Consider the following 17,365-nt stretch of genomic DNA (forward strand, 5'->3'; position numbering starts at 1 on the left):
TAGAATTTGGAATCTGGAGGGATGATGAAATAGATGACTGAGGCCATGAGTGGGGATGATTTTTCCAAGGATATAGAACAGTGATCCCCAGCCTTCCTAATTCTACAACCCTTTAATACAGTTCCTCATGTTGCGGTCACCCCCAAACATAAAATTATTTTCATTGCTATTCATAACTATAGTTTCACTGATGTTGTTAATCATAATGTAAATATCTGTGTTTTCTGATGCTCTTAGGAGGCCCTCATGAAAGGGTCATTAGACTCCCCCCCCCCAAAGGTGTTGCAACCCACAGCCTGGCAACCACTGATGCAGAGAAATCCTAAGTTAGCATGTGAGGTAGGGAGCATAAGAGAGGAAAGGAATCAGTTATAGAAATGGAGAAAGAGGACTTGTGGGAAACAAGAAGAGGACAGTGTTTGGTAAGATATGAGAATCTCTGGGACTGGAGAGGTGGCTCAGCAGTTAAGAGTGCTTTCTGTTCTTGCAGTGGATCTCAGTCCCACCTCCAGCATCCACATCTGGTGACTCACAACCACCTGTATCTCCAAAGGACCTGACTCCCTCTGCTGGGTTCCATTGGCACCTGCACATGCTAGGCACACACATATACAGATTCACATGGGAGCACATAAATTAAAAAAAATAGAAACAAATCTTTAACATATGGGAATTTCAAAAGGGTAGACGGTTGAACATCATAACCCGCTAAATAATCAAGAATATGAAGTAGAAAAAGAAAAGCCCAGTCTTTGCTAAAGGACACTTGCTTAAATTCTGGAAACTTTAAAATTCAGCATGCACTGTCTTATGGAATCTTCCAGTGCTTGTACAACCTCACCACAACAGTCTTCCACTCTGCGCCCTCTATAAGAAGTGGGGGGAGGGGCAATGGAAGGGGGCTTTCCTGATAAGTATTTAGGGTCTCCATTGCTGCTGTTATTCGGATGCTACAGCCTCTTAGCTGAGCAATGTGGACAGACAGACATTAGAACTGACTATACATCTCAGTTCTCAAGACTCTGAACTTGACAGTGAGGAGGACTCTATCTCTCCATCCCTGTAGTGAAAGAACAGGGCTTTACCTCAAGTTTTAAAAGGCTGCAAACTCACTTCCTTCTGCCTTTACTTGGACTGTGGCAATGCAGACAGTGGGGAGTCCTTTGGGTACCGTTGTAGAAAGTACCAGAAAACTCAGACCCAGCATGCTAGAGGACTAAGGAGATACCACCTTAATGAATACGCCTACACCACTCCTTGAAGAAGTGTGTCATGGAGACGGAGCTGAAGCTTTCTGGCTGTGCACCACCAACTCAAGCTTAGCGTAGACCATTTATTTAAATTACATCCTGCTTAGTGAGCTGGGTTACCAAGCAAGCAACCAGCCTCAGCTGGTTCCCAGGACCTGGATTTCTCATGTGCCCTAAGTAGACCATCTCATTCTCCATGTGATGTCAGTGGCACAGGCTGCTCTTTGTAGCACACCCTACCTGCAGATAATGATCTTTGCTAAGCAGCAGAGAGCAGTTAAAGTGTCAGCTCACCCTGTTCTGGTCCCAGGTGTAGGGAAAGCACTCTGTGCATTAGCTTATGCAAATACAGAACTCACTAGAAGCTACAGTCTCTGCAAAGTGTGGAGTATGATGTCAGGACCTGTTCTGGGATGCAGGGAGGGAGACCCCTGGGATAACTTTTGTAAAGTTAGCCTTTAGGGTCAACTCAATTCCTCTGAATTAAAAACTGATCAGTGACAGTAGATAAGGTCTCTAGTTTGGCTCAAAAATCTCGATAATTCTCAGTCTGTCCTAGCATGCCCTCTGCTGCAACCAGCTAGTCCCAGGTCTCACCCAAACTATACAAACACATTATATAAAACATTGAGGCTCCATGAATTGATCTCATAGAAGATGCCTCTAACTCCAGTACCTGTCGCCTAAGAAAAAGGCCCCATCAGCCAGTGTCCACATGACTGGTCCACAGGTTCTCCTTTCCTGTGTGTACTGACCAGAGAGGTTAGACGTTGTCAGTGTTTATACCAGCAGCCAGAAAGCTCGGTGTTTACACGCTCACAATGTTATGTTGCTGATAGATTTTAAAGAGACCCTCCCTCCCACCTAAAGCCTGATACACATATTTAAGTTAGTCTACATACTAACTTCTCAACCAAAAAAGGAAACTTCAAGAACTCTTTGAACTCTTGCAAACATTTCTACCTGGTATAGGCAATTAGCTGGCTCCCCTAAAGGCAGTAAAATAGGTATCTTCTACATATCTCTACTTGAACTTAAATGCACAGAAAATATTGCTACCTTGGCTTTGCTGAGTGAGGAACATAAGAATCCACAGGTATTGCATTCTGTTCTGAGTCTGGTGTTCATTTGTTTGTTTGACATGCTTGTTGAGTGCCTACTATATGGTAGACACTACTAAGAGCTCAAGGTACAGCGCAAGGAACAAGATGTATGGTACTTAAAGAACAACACAAGCTTATTCTCTAATCACACACACACACACACACACTCAAGCACACAGCTGCTACACACACACACACACACACACACATACACACACACCAGTTAGAAACTTAAGAAATTGATGATATTCAAATTTTGATTACAAGAAAGCAGCAATTTTATCTTACAAGTTGTCTGTATAGCTTTATGATACAGAAACTAAAGTCTTAGTGCTCAAGAACAGATGACCTCAAGTTGTAAAATAAAGAATAGGTAGCATTATTGTTATTGTTATTATTATTAATTATTTGCTTGCTTCCTAAATGGATGCATTAGTCAAGTTATTTAACTTCATCCATATTTCACTCTCCAATCTGTAAACATGAGAAGGTATCTTGTATTAAGTGCAACAACTTTTGTAAAGCATTGATTATAGCTCAATTGTAGAGCACTTGCTTAGTATGGCTAAGACCTTGAATTGATCCCCAGTAGTCAACAAGAATGGCACTAATAAGCAAACTGTGTATGAAGTATGAAGAACAGTATTTGTCTCTTGTTGAGAATTCAGTGAACATTAGTTGTTAGGATTGCCAATCTAGCTGGAATTTTGTATTCTAGAGTACATCCAACACTTCAGAGATGCAAGAATTCAGTAAGAAACAAAAGCATCTGAAAAGTAATTGATACAACTGTCAACTAAAACAAATGCAAATTATTGAATATTTTTATCTTCCCCCTTTCTTAAAAATATTGTAGTTTTGCCAGGCACTTGGTGCCGAGGAGCTGACTCCAAAGGATTAGAAAGAAAAGTATTTCTGAGGTCCAGCTTGGCTGGTGACACGCATCAGCTTCACTGTGCTGAGTGACATGACCAAAGTGCAGGCAGCCAAAATGTTGCACCTCCCAGCAGAAGTGCAAACCGCAACCACAAGGGGCTTAGGCCTGCAGAGGGATTGACTGTAAGTGAGGTCATGATTCAGGGATTCGACAGTCAACAGTGCTGACAAAGGCACACTGTTTCCCTGACGGTACAGAATCGTATTACTGTACACACAAGTGTCCCACACCTGAGAGAGATGAAATTACACAGCTTAATCCCAGAACCAGCTCAGCAAGAACTCGCTCCGACATTTCAGGTAGGAGTCGTCTTCTGACAGAGAAAACACCACATGGTAGCAACTGGGCAGTTTTCAGTTGAAAACTGCGCATTGTCAGTTGAAATGGTCTTTGACCCTTGGCTTCCTTTATTAGCTATGACTGATAGCTCATGCATTCTATGGGGCTCTTAGTTGGTTTGTACTCACCCCTGCAATCCTTTAGTGAGGTCACATATGCATCTTAAAACAAAGAAGACTGATATTAGATACTTGGCAAAAATCCATCTCTTTCAGCAAGCCCAAACTTCACACTGACAAAAGTCAATGAAAAAATTACTCCTGTGCTGGAATGTGTCAAGGAACACACACATAGGACTGTCACCTAAACCAAAGCAAGGCAGAAGTTTCACAGCCTCCATCTCTGAGTTTAAGTGCTAAGACAGCCAGTGCATAAACAAAAGTCTTCCCAGGCTGAGCACCTTGCCTGAGACACACTGTGTCTGTCACCTGCCTGTGCCATATGAAGGCCAGAGACACAGTAAGACACCATACAGTAGACAAAAGCAGCCATTCTCCAAAGCCAGCTTCTGCCTGTAACTTTGCAGACTGTGTTCAAGCTCTTTGCCCTTCTCCCTCTTGTGGGAAGCTAACTTTGCTGAGAGTTTTGTGGAAAGTTAAATCCATGAGACATAGATTGATGGACCTGCCTAGCAAATAAAGGACAATGAAATGAGGGTGAGAAAACATTTGAAAACTTAGAGATTTTGTATACTTTTGGTTGTGAGCCTAGCCTTTAACAGTTCAGTCATCTCTCCAGCCCAATGGTTTCTCAGAAAAATGGGAATCAGTCTACCTCATGATCCAACAATTCCACTCTTGGACATATACCCAAAGGACACAGATTCATACAACAAGAACATATAACTGTGTTCATGGCAGCACCATTTGTAATAGCCAAAACCTGGAAACAACCTAGATGTCCCTCAAGTAAAGAATGGATGGAGAAAATGTGGTACATTTACACAAGGGAGTATTACTCAGCGGAAAAAAAAACAATGAAATCTCAAAATTCACAGACAAATGGATAGAACTGGAAGAAACCATACTGAGTGAGGCAGAAAGACAAGCAGGGTATGCATTCATTCATATATGGATATTAGACATAGAGGAAAGAACAACCAGCCTACAATCCACACTACCAGAGAAACTATGAAAAAAGGAAGACCCTAAGAGAAAAATACATGGTCCCCCGGAGAAAGGAAAAGGGACTAGAATTCCTGAGAAAATTGGGAGCACAACTGGGGGGAGGGAGGGAGGAAGGAAAATGAGAAGGGGAGAAGAGGAAGGGGAAGAACAAGAGGGGTCAGGAAGACTGAGACAGGGGAGGAATAGAGGAGAGCAAGAAAAGAGATACCTTAATAGAGGGAGCCAGTGTAGGTTTAAAGAGAAAGCTGACACTAGGAAATGTTCAGAGATCCACAAAGATGACCCCAACTAAGAATCTAGGCAGTAGAGGAGAGGCATATAACTCCAGTTTCAGGTGGATCCAACAACTTAGGACTCTGTGAGTACCTGCATTCATATATAGATAACCCGCACATCCACATAACTAAAGATAGACTAAATATTAAAAACAATGCTTTCAAAAGGCACTTTTGGATTTCCTCTCAATCTTGTGCTATATGCTGTGATATGGACATCCTTATAAGTAAGCACAAAGAAATCTCCATATTTGAATATACCTGGGGTGGGATTGCTAGATTACAAACTTGCATGCTTTCACGGGAGCTGTGTTAATTATGCTAATTATTCTCAGTATAGCAAGATTGGATAGGGTATGGTTCCCCAAACACTGTCCAGGCTAGTGTGTTCTGAGCTCTTTGAACTTTGCAAAACCTAGGGTGATCATGATCTCTCACTTTAATGTTTTTTCTGTATTTCTCCCATATGGATGCATTTTAAAAATTTTTGTTTCATTATTTATTTATTCACATAGCTGCATTTATCAAGATATTCCTTCATAATTGTCATGTGGAAATTGAGAGAGAGAGAGAGAGAGAAGAGAGAAAGAGAGCAGAGAGAGAGAGAGAGAGAGAGAGAGAGAGAGAGAGAGAGAGAGAGAGAGAAGAGAATTAACAGTCAGCCTACCAAAGTCAAAACTGATCAAAGCCAAATACCTCATCGTGATCAACAGCATTCTCTTTTCCTTGGTTCCCTTTCAAGTCGTGTCTTTGTCAATCCTCTCCAAGGAAACCAAAGTCCAATCATATAGTCAGCTGCATCTCCTAGGACAAATCACAGAATCTGCTTGTACACAGACTATGACACAGGACATTCTTTCTGCCTGGAATACCTTTTCAGTCTTGAATCCGAAACATGTGTGCTGTCCCTATTTGTTAGGCTTCTCCGATTGTCATCCTCTCTGGCCCTAATCATCTATGCAGCACCTCCTTCCACTCTCAATAGTTCAAGTCACACTTTACAAGTCAGGTTAGGGCTCTGAAACCAGGCCAACCAGGCTCAAGTCTGATTTCTGTTGTTTCTTTGCCTTGTGACTGACCTGGGACTTTAGGATCCTCAGCTGTAAAATGGGTTAGCAGGAATGCCCAGGAGGACTGCTCTTACAATTAAATGAGCTAACATTTATAAAAGCATTATTCAGTGCCTGTGTTAACATAGTGCCGAACACAGGACATACAGAACGTTCTTATAAACTAAGTATAAACATGTTGAGCCCAGTGCCAAGCTCAACAAAAGTCCCCCTCCAGGAGGCAGTTCAACCCAGTTTCCCTGTAAAGACTGGGGCAAAGGACTTTCCTTCTTAAGGCTCTCATTTATTTGAAATATAACATAAATATGTAAAATAGAGTTAATAAAGGTCTTCAAAACAAAATAAGGTAAGAATATATGTTGTCTATAATGTAAGCAAACCCAAAGTCTATGTTTGATAGTTAAAGAAATATTGAGGGAGATAAGTAGAGTAGAATTAAAGAAAAGTTCTTGGGAGGATTTCTACTACAGATCTCAGGTAGAGAAAAATGTAGAGGACAGAAATCACCCAAGAGAGTATTCCAGAAAGGGCAAATACCTCCCACAAGGGGACATTTGGAGATTCCTGAATCTTAGGTAGATTCGCCCACAATCTTATCAAACATACTGGAATGCACCCACAACCAACATAACTCTGGGGCAAAATATTTTCTAATTTGGCTTTTGAAATTATTCCTATGTTAGTAACTCCTTTGATTCATAATTGGTTACAATTTTTATATAATTATATTTCCAAATAATGAAATTATTTTAATTATTTTATAATTGGCTAATGATTTCTTTCAGCAATCAGTAGGTACCCATGAGAATTTTTAAGTTAGAAAAACAACTCATCCACAAATTGTTTGTACTGTAATGAGACGTTTGTGAATATTAAGTTTAATAACTCATGAAGTTGACATCCCTACATATTTTTAAGTTCCTACATCACAGTGTTCAATGAAAACTAAGCATTTCTTTGTTTCCTTCGCCCTGGGTCTTGAAACACTCCTGGGCCTTTACCTAGGCACTATTCCTGTAGAGCCGTGATCACAGGAAAGGCAGGCCTGCTTGCTCAAAGGCCTGGAGGCAAGTGCAATCAAGTTTTACGCTGAATATGGCAAACTCATTGTCTTTGCTGAAGCCAAGAATCTATGTGGAGGATTAGTTGGATACACACTTCTTAAGGAAACCAGCCATCTTAATAATAAGTAATAATAAGTAAAGGTCTGTTACAAGAACAAACAAACCTATTTAGGCTAGGGAGTGCGGGGGACACATTACCTGTTCTCATCACTTGCCAAGAACACCATGCCCTCATTTCATCTCAACTCCAGACACCAAGGCTGGGATCTAAAACACTATTTTCTAGCTGGGAACAGCGGTGGATACCTGTCATCCCAGCAATAGAAGGGCTGAGAAGGAAGATTCTGAACCTAAGGCCTGCCTGGCCTCCACAGCAAGACTCAGCTTTAAGTAACAACAACAAATAGATACATACTAAATATAACAAATGTATATGATCACAAAGCTAGTTCTCACACCTTCTGCAAGATAATCATTCTAGCATTTTGAGATCCCTTAGAGGCTCTGCTCTATTTTCCCCTCATCATCATATTGCTTGTGAGACATTGTTTGACTTTGTCGTTATCATTACCCTTTGCACCGAGGCTGAAAACATATTCTTCTCAGGGTCTGGGAAAAGAACATCTGCATGGACTATATGACCTGGACATAGTCATCAGTTTTAGCAGGAACATAAGCATGTGTGTATGTATATATATTTGGCCTAATGATGAGGAAATCAAGTAGATGTTTTGCCCACCTCTATGGGAAGACATTGGGCATCCACGCATGGTGTTCACTGGGATTCTATAAACCTGGGAAACTGAAGCCATGCTTATACTCTTCTCATCTCCAGAGAAAAGAGGAAAACAGCCCAGGTGAGAAGAAAACAATAATATGCTCTACCAACACACAGGTAAGCCGCAGTCTAAAACCTGCAATTGATTTCATGCCCAATTCTTGTTACACCTAAGATTTGCATAACCCAGTGCTAGGGAGTTTTGGGGGGAAAACCAGAATTCCAGCCCTGAAGCCAAGCCAAGCTTCCAATGACTAGAGACTGGGAAAGCTGCCTTTTCCCAATGCAATCTAGTTTCTCTTTCCCAATGGCATGTAAAGGACAAACATGTTCTGTTCTGTTCTGAAGCCCTGGAACCTGCTCTTAGTGATTAAGCCATTACGTGTGAGGACTGTAGAAGGGCTAGCAGGAGTTTAGCTCACTGTAAATGTGGTGTGGTTTGTATAATGAAACACAGCACCTTCTTTAATTACTTACCTCACCTATTGTGAGCATTCTCAGGTCAATGGTTTTGCTTAGGTGCACATCTATCAGACTGATACTGCTATGAAACATTTTCGAAGACCTCTTGCCCACACCTAAACAGCAACTCACTAAAAACAATGAAAGGCATTTCACAATCAGAGTGGATGTACTTTACCACCAATATGTAAATAAAGGAGTGGCTTGGTGAGACCAGAGGGACCTCAAGAAAGCTTTCCCCATGTCCTGGGACACTGTATGGAACACAAGGTGCTTGGCTTGGATCAATAGAAAGTCAAGGAACTCTTCTCTTTGTGGTCGCCCATGTCCACCAGATGGACGTCTGAATGTGGGACTTCACTGCTAATTCTGAATCTTCCTGTGGAGTTATTGTTCTAACCCTCTTTCCACCCTACCCCACCCCAAACACACACACACACACACACACACACACACACACATACATACACACACACACACACACACACACACACACACACAGAAATCAAGAGAAGACAAATGTTGCACTTGGTTCATAGGTCTTCCTTTCTGGCTCACCTTTCTGGTGTCAAAGCTCAGTAAATCAGCATGGCCTCAGGAAGCAGAACCACAGACCCAAATGAGACAAAAAGAAAACAGGGACCTGACAAGGGGAGAAAAAGAATGATTATAAACAGTTCAACGGTCAGCAGCTAGCACCAGGCTGGTTTACTTTTAAAATGGGAGTTCCAAGCTGGCAATTTCTGTCTATCCTGCAAGGCTCTCTGTGCCCTGGTTTTGCAGTTCACCCTCTCTGCTGCTGTCCCATGCCTGAGACTCCCTCTGCCTTCTCTGACAATTCTAGAATCTGGGCCAAGGCTGTGTCTGTCTTTACTGGCAGATTTGCTAACTCAAAAGGAACCTAATTAACACTGCCTTCCTAATTGGGCATCATGTCCTTGAGCAAGTGCCTTAACCTTGTTTGTGGTCTGGTCTCCTCAATTGCCAAATGGAGATAATAATAGGACTTTGCTCCCAGGGCGTTCAGAAGTCCCTGAGAGCATCCACTTATTTCTCTCTTGTATAAAATGCTTTATCAAGGACATGTATGTTGTGTACACTGTTCTAGAAGGTAGGTATGCAGCTTAGAAAAAAAGAAACAAAGATTTGACTACACAGAACTTAATTTCCAGTGGGTAAGGCAGACAGAATGGAGTAATGCTGGGTGGTGACAAATTCTAAAATGTGTAAAGCCTGGTGAGGGCACAGAGGATAACAGGGAGCTTATTTGCAATAGGATAATTATAAAACTCATCTTAGAACGGGCGGCATCTAAGCAAAGATCTGACTGCCTAGTCACTGAGACATCTATATTACTTGCTAGGTTCTCAACTTCAAGATGTAAATGGGTGCTTACAACTATGGGACGTGCTTTATTTTATTCTTCAAATGTATCTCTAAGCAACACTGTTTATTTTTAAAGTTTGGATTTACACTTATTTGATTTGTTATTTATGTATTTCAGGCACTGGGTGCATTTTTGTGGGCAGTTGCCACAGCATGAATGTGGAGGTCAGAGGATAACTTACAGGTGTCAGTTCTTTGGTTCTTCCCTTCCACCATGTGGGTCCTGGGGACCAAACTCCATTGGTCAGGATAGGCCTCGACTGCCTTTGCCTGCTGAGGCATCTTGCCAGTCATGACTAAATGACATTTTGTTGTTTGTTTGTTTTGTTTTGTTTTGTTTTTCAAGACAGGGTTTCTCTGTGTAGCCCTGGCTGTCCTGGAACTCACTCTGTAGACCAGACTGGCCTCAAACTCCCAGAACCCTGCTTGCCTCTGCCTCTCTGAGTGCTGGGATCAAATACATGAGCCTCCACTGCCCGGGTTAAGTGACATTTTTTTTTTTGGTTTTTCGAGACAGGCTTTCTCTGTTCTGGAACTCACTCTGTAGACCAGGCTGACCTCAAACTCACAGATAGCTGCCTGCCTCTGCCTCCCGAGTGCTGGAATTAAAGGCGTGCGCTACCAACGCCTAGCTTAAGTGACATTTTAAAGCATTGTCGCAAGTCACAAACATAATAGGTTTTCTTTTAGTTATTGTGTCTCAAAAGGTCCAAAGATGGGTCTTTTGATTGTTGGTCTGTTAAGTCCACAAATAACCTAGAATAATCCGGGAAGTAATGAGGAGGGGCGGGGATATATTTAGTAGATGTCACCTCAAATAACTCAGCCGTGCAATTCTCCTGCTGGTGGGTAGGCAAGCATAGATAATATCAGAGAATTATTGCAAACTACTCATGAACCATTGAACCCGCACGGAAGCAGTTTACTGTAAGGATAGTTCTTCTAAAGCATTTCTTTTCATCTTGGTTCCATGTTCAAAATCTTGGGGGAAAACATTATGAACTTAATTCCTCTGCTAGAGATTCACAGCCTTAGTAGCCAATTAGATTAAAAGACCTGAGAAACTGCAACCTAGAAATCTACAGAGGCTTAATCACCCCAAAGTTTCTTGACTATAGAACCCCTCTCTTCTTTGACACTGAAACTTTCAAAATGCTACAAGAAAGGAAGGCAGAAAAACTGAACCAAGTAAGTAAACAGGGAGTAAATGACCTGTCTGTTCTGTAGTTAGTGTTCTAGCTTCAAGTATCACAGAGACATTGATGTTATACAAAGATTCCAGAATTCCTTCGGGAGGAACTTATTTAGAAGTCATTCTTCCAAAGAAAGTGTAAACTGCAGGTTCCGAATCATGTCAAGATATGCCCGTTGTGAGCTTTGCTCAAAGTCAGTCTCAAGAAGCAATTCGACTATGGCCCATTGAGCTTAAACAAATCAGCACAGCATTTGGGAGGCCCCTACCATGTTGTCCCACGTTTATCCTCTGCCCTCCAGTATCTTTTCTTGGCTGAAAGGGAGAGGTGGGGTTATTGACTGCCTGCTGGGAGTTGTACGTACCATCCAGCTTTTCTTCTGGGTGCCAAGGTGCACACCCTTGGAAGTGTGTCATGTGTGTAAATCTTATCTGTCATGTCTGTTATCTGATGGGAGAAGGTTAAGAAGTACTGAACCAACGCAAACCCCATGTTTTACACTTGAGAACATGGAGCCCAGAGAGGTAACAGAACATGCTTAGATCTCTCGGGTGGAAGAAACTCAGAGCTAAGATCAAGGTGACCTATCCTCTGGCTCAGAACAGCCTGGCCTCTTCTGAGGCACCCGTCTCGGGTCAGCGTCCCTAACAGCAGAGCCTAAGAAGAAAATGATATCTGAGATTTAATGGAGTGAATATTAGATTCCTCTTCATCTAATATTCTTCTATGTCAGTTCATAAAATGACTAACCCTCCAGTATGGGTCATTCTGCTTTCTAAACTCAGAGATGTCTACCAAACATTGTGTCTTTCTTTTTTCTTTTTAATTTTATTTTAGTTGAATTTTTAAGGAATATCTTTTATTATTTGACAATCACACATGTGTATACAATGCATCTTGATCATCTCCACCCCTCTTCCCTCCCCCTCTTCCCCTGATACTACCCCCTTAACATATCCTCTTCTCCACTTTCCTGTCTTTCCACTGAGTGCAATCAGTGCTGTTCATGGGAATGCCAGCAGATTTTGCTGGTTTGATATTAAGCATGTGACAACAATTGTAGTGGATTTGTGAGTGGGATTGTCATGTCAGGTCCAGAAGACATCATTTGACAGCATTCCTCCTCATTTTCCAGATCTTACATTCTGTGCACTGCCTCTTTCAAAATAAATCCTGATCCTTGGCCAGAAAGTTTATACAGACGTTCCATTTAGGGTTCAACACACCACAGTCCATTATGTTTCTTTCCTAGTTGCATAAGGCACAAATACAGCAACTTCTTAAAACAATTCCATACGTCCCAGTTGACTGAACTCCTAAGAACTTCACAATGCAATTCCTCAGGTGTCTACTCCTTGAAGCATGTATACCTTGCCAAAGCACCCAGAAAATATACCACTTTCTCATATGGCTTCATTAACAGGCAGTGGATCAGTGCAATGGTCTAACTACCATCATTCTGTAGGTTAGATCCTTAAGGATTACGCAGGAAGAGGGGAACGAATGCATCCCTGAGACAAAACTTCAAATGTGGTAAGTTGCTCATCACATCTGCTGCATGTCAACAATTCCAGTTCCGTCTGAGGTTTTGTTGGTTGGTTTTGTGGTGGGTTTTTTTTGTTTTTATTTGTTTGTTTTATGGAACTGAGGACAAATTCATGCTAGGCAAGTGTACTCTGTGGTGTGTGTGTGTATAGATGTATTTATTTTCTCTAGTGAAAACCAGCTATAGCTGGGGGTGCTACTTGGCTAAATTTACAGTAGTATATGGATCCCCCTAAACATTTAGCTTTGAGCCACTCTGATAAATTCCCTACATAATGTATGTGTCCAAGGCAATCTGCCATTGCCTGGAATTGCAGTCGTTTGTTCTTCTGTGTTGAACAATGGGTGCAGGATTTCCTTCAACCCCTCCAACCACAATTGCATGCATCTGTGGAGTCAATGCAGTTTTAAAACATTCTCAGAGCTCCACTTCCTACCTGATGACACTCTTACAGATCAGGGTAACCTTGGATCCAATAGTACTTGAAAGAACGGAGACTCCTCTTTCCTCAGGATATAGCTTTCTTTGCAAATGCCTATGCCTTCTATTGGCAAAGAACTTGATGAATCACAGTGAGACACTTGCCATAGCGCTTCAGCACTTTATTAAATGGGATAAGCCGACCCCTGTGTCTTTAATGGATTCTGAGCCTAAGGATTGACTGAGATCTAGAAACAGCAAGAGATCCTAATTTTCTCTTGTGATGGCTATTCCCTGATATCTGCTCCTCCAGTCTCAGTCTTATTTAATCTGATACAGGGGGCAAATGTTCTGTGTGTGTATGTATATGTGTGCTCCTGTATGTGCGATGTATAGGTGCATGTGGTGTGTGTGTGTGTGTGTGTGTGTGTGTGTGTGTGTGTGTGTGTAATGTGAAGCCCAGAAGTTCATGTTAAGTGTCATCTTAGTTAGGGTTTTTACTGCTACAATGAGACACCATGAACAAGAAACAAGCTGGGAAAGAAAGGACTTTTTCAACTTATGCTTCTACATTGCTGTTCATCACCAAAGGAAGTCAGGACAAGAACTCACGTAGGGCAGGAACCTGAAGCAGAGGCCATGGAGGAGTGCTGCTCTCTGGCTTGCTTCCCATGGTTTGCTCAGTGTTAGTTCTCTCTCTCTCTCTCTCTCTCTCTCTCTCTCTCTCTCTCTCTCTCTCTCTCTCTCTCTCTCTTCCTTCCTTCCATTCTTTCTCTCTCTCCCTTTCCCCCTCTCTTTTCTTTCTTTCATTCATTCTTTCTTTTGAGGGGGTGTTTTGGTTATTCAAGGCAGGATTTCTATGAGTAATAGTTCTAGCTGTTCTGGAACTCACTTTGTAGACAAGGCTAGCCTCCAACTAACAGAGATCAGGCTACCTTTGCCTCCTGAGTGCTGGTATTAAAGACAAGTACCACAACTGCAGGCTTAAGCCTGCTTTCTTATAGAGCCCAGGACCACCAGCCTAGGTATGGCACCACACACATGGACTGGGTCTCCTCTATCCATCACTAAGAAAAAGCCTTACAGCTGGATCTTATGGAGACATTTTCTCATTTGAGGCTCTATTTTCACTGTTTATCTAGCTTGTATTAAGTTGACATAAAACCAGACAGTATAAGTGTCTCCCTTAATTTCTCTCCATTTTATTATTTACTTTTATTTTTTTTTGAGACAGGGCCTCGGTGGTTTAGGTGTTCACCAATTTGACTACACTAAGAAGTCAACAAACCCCTTAGAGATCTTCATGTCTTCTACTTCCCAACACTGGGATTGCAGTCATGTTCTACCATACCCATATTTTTACAATGGTTCTAGGAATCAACTCAGGTCTTCATGCTTGTATGCTAAGCATTTGACCAGTATAAATAGCTTTATTAGCCACAATCTTTCTTTCTCATTAAGCATTTTTATTGATTCATTAGGTCAGATTTCCCTGGGTAACAACATTGCTGATAGAATTCACATGAAAATGGTTTCTGATACTGGAGTGTTATCACCTGGCCTCTACTGACCAGTACCCTATTAGTCTCACTGATACTGAGAACCGGTTTCTGGAACCATGTCTACTATTGTCAGCCCCAGCCTAAAGACAACAGCCTCTAGTACCCACCCTTAGCCCTTCCCAAAACATTCCTTTTCACCTTGGTAAATGGAGGAGCAGTCATCTGATGGGTTTTCCAGTCTTATGCAACTGACACATTCTAGCACACTCGTTTTTCTGATGCTTACTCCCTTCCCCTGCAGCAGTGCTATAAGCTCCCAGGCAGATTGGCATCTCCATCACATTTAATGCAACTAATCACTCTCCTAGCAATAGACTAGTTTAATAGAGGCCCTTAGCTAACTCAGGTTTGACAACTGTTCCCTTTCCCTCCCCATTTGCTGAGCATCCTCGTGTCCCATTCCCTCTGTTTCTGCTGGAATGTACTGACGTACTGACCAGTTCTTTACCTCTTTCAGCCTATAGTACTTCCCCTCCCTTGACAGGCCTACTTCCCCAGTAAGCTGATATTTGGCCCTAATTATAGGGTTGGTAGCTAGGAGGGAATATAGTTGGCTGGTTTAAGAACAACAAGCATTATATCAAAAGATTTCTGTATATTATTTTCGAGAAATAGAGGGATGGTTATCTTTCAGCAAATAAGGGGTCATTTATGCAGATTAAGAAGATTCAGGAAATCTGAAATCTGGGATTCGAGGTTCTCCTGTACATTCCAAGTATGAGGGTTTTGCTTTTTTCTTGTTAAGGTCCTACCTTTGGCATGGGATATTTGCTTAAGCAAAGGGCTGTCTGCCTTGGAGTTCTGCATTGTTACTAATTAAGCTCTATGTATTTTGGCTCTATCTGCTGCCTGGCTGCAGGAGATGCAAGCTCTAGGTGACATCAAAGAGATTCTTTGCTTCAAATCGCTGATTAAGGTGAACCTTGCATTTTCTTCCTTGTATGGATGGATGACACTTGACAGCAGTCTCACCATATTATCCTCTTAAAGTGACTGTTCCACCTCTCCGGAGATGTAAGTTTAGCTAATGCATCACCTACCTGCAGGCTGGTCCATCCCAAGTGAAACTCACACTGCTGCAGTGTGCCAAATACAGTGACCACTTCAACCAATGCTACAGGAGTCCTTATTTTCACCCACCAGTGAGTGAACTACCTCCAGGATCCCATATTTACAGTTCATCTTCTACGGCTACTACCAATGCCAACTTAGATGGTGCTAACCAGAAGCAGAGGCTGAGTTGTAAATCTTTTGAGAGCAGTCTACTTTAACTTTACTGTCAGGAGAAGGAAAAAGAAGCAGAATAGAACACAGGATAGGAGAACCTAAGTAAGGTTAAGTCTTTGATGAATACCAGCCGAGGTCCAGTGCCACAGAAAACTCTGCAGCACAAATTTCACCAAAATGATTGGGCATCCCTTGGGGAAAGATGTCAATCTCTTGAATCTCCATGTCAGTCATTGGCTACCAATTGTTTTTAGGATGTATGGGGTGCTGGCCTATGAGTGAGGCCATTTTTGTTTATTGCATAGAGCCTCTGACAGTCACAGGTGACCTTATTTATAGCACTAGGTATGGGTGTCAGCCAGGTGAGCGGGGATTGAGGCAGGGGCATTGATGGAATACATTATGAAGAACTTCTGTAAGAAATGCTCTGAGTAGGCAGTATCTGTAAATAGCCAAAACAACATTTAGATAAAATTTGGCAAATAAAGTCAATGAGAAATATTAACTTTTATTCTCAAAACGAATAATCATATTTTAAACTTGTTAAAAAATTCTGTACAAAGGATTTCCTGTTTTCCCATATGGCACATAAACTACTTTGTATAATGTAGAGACAAGCAAATATTTTTTTTTACAGATTTGCAATCTAATATATTAACTAAGTGGAAAAAAACAGGATACAAAGTGTTAGTTGGCTTTCTGTTACTTTAACAAATATTTGAGATAATCAACTTACAACACAAGAGGTCACTTTTAGCTCACAGTTTTGGCAGACCATGCCCGTTGGTGTATGCAGAGCAGTACATCATCGCAGAGAGCAAATAATAAAGTTCCCTTCACTTCAGGCCAAGATGTGAGACAGAAGAGCTAACGATTTCATTTGAGACCACACACCCCTAAAAAGCAAGCCTCCTACAATACTCCACCTCTGAAATATCCCATCATCTTCCAGTATCATCAAGATGAGGACTAAGCATTTAACACAAAAGGCTTTGGGATACAGTCCAAATACAAACTGTAGCAAAAAGCATGTGTGTAATACATGCCCATGCTTTAAGATTGGATACAGTCATAAAACAGTTATGCTGTACTTTAAAACAATGATTCTTAAAAATTTTGTTCTGAGGACCACTTTATATTCTGGAAACTGTTGAGAATCAGCAAGTACTTTTCTGTTTGTGAGTTACACTTATTAATATTTACTGTACTCAAAATTAAAGTCAGAAAATATAGATTAGGTTGCATAAGCACACAGTCTGTTGGAATTCTGATGCTATCATGATACATAGCTTCTAGAAGACTTTTTGTGCAATCATGATGGAATGAGAGTCAGTAGACAATGGGTTGATATTGTGAAATGATTTCTGGTCCCGTGGACCACATGAAAGACCTTAAGAACCACAAACATTGAGAATACTATGGTAAACCACTAATTAATTACTATTGTAAATAATTCTATATATTTTCCTTGGTTGTCTTTTATATTTCCAACCCTTCTACAATATGCACCTTTGGTTTCATGATTACAAAAATGAAAGGATAATTTAGGAGAAGTGTTTATTATTTTATACTCAGATCATATGTGCACTTATTCAGTCGGAGTATATTCCGTGAACTATTTTTTGA

The 17,365-nt window shown here is 41.4% G+C and overlaps 1 long non-coding RNA gene across 1 annotated transcript; it reads left to right on the forward strand.

Annotated features, from left to right (window-relative positions):
- Window positions 1–322: 322 nt before the first annotated feature.
- LOC121140214 lies at window positions 323–15,607 on the forward strand. The gene is made up of 4 exons (XR_005877013.1): window positions 323–422; window positions 8,001–8,060; window positions 12,450–12,517; window positions 15,372–15,607. It is a non-coding gene; the product is annotated as an uncharacterized LOC121140214 (long non-coding RNA).
- The last annotated feature ends 1,758 nt before the right edge of the window (window positions 15,608–17,365 follow it).

This window comes from Mesocricetus auratus, unplaced genomic scaffold (genome assembly GCF_017639785.1).
Source record: "Mesocricetus auratus isolate SY011 unplaced genomic scaffold, BCM_Maur_2.0 Super-Scaffold_100004, whole genome shotgun sequence".
Lineage (NCBI taxonomy): Eukaryota > Metazoa > Chordata > Mammalia > Rodentia > Cricetidae > Mesocricetus > Mesocricetus auratus.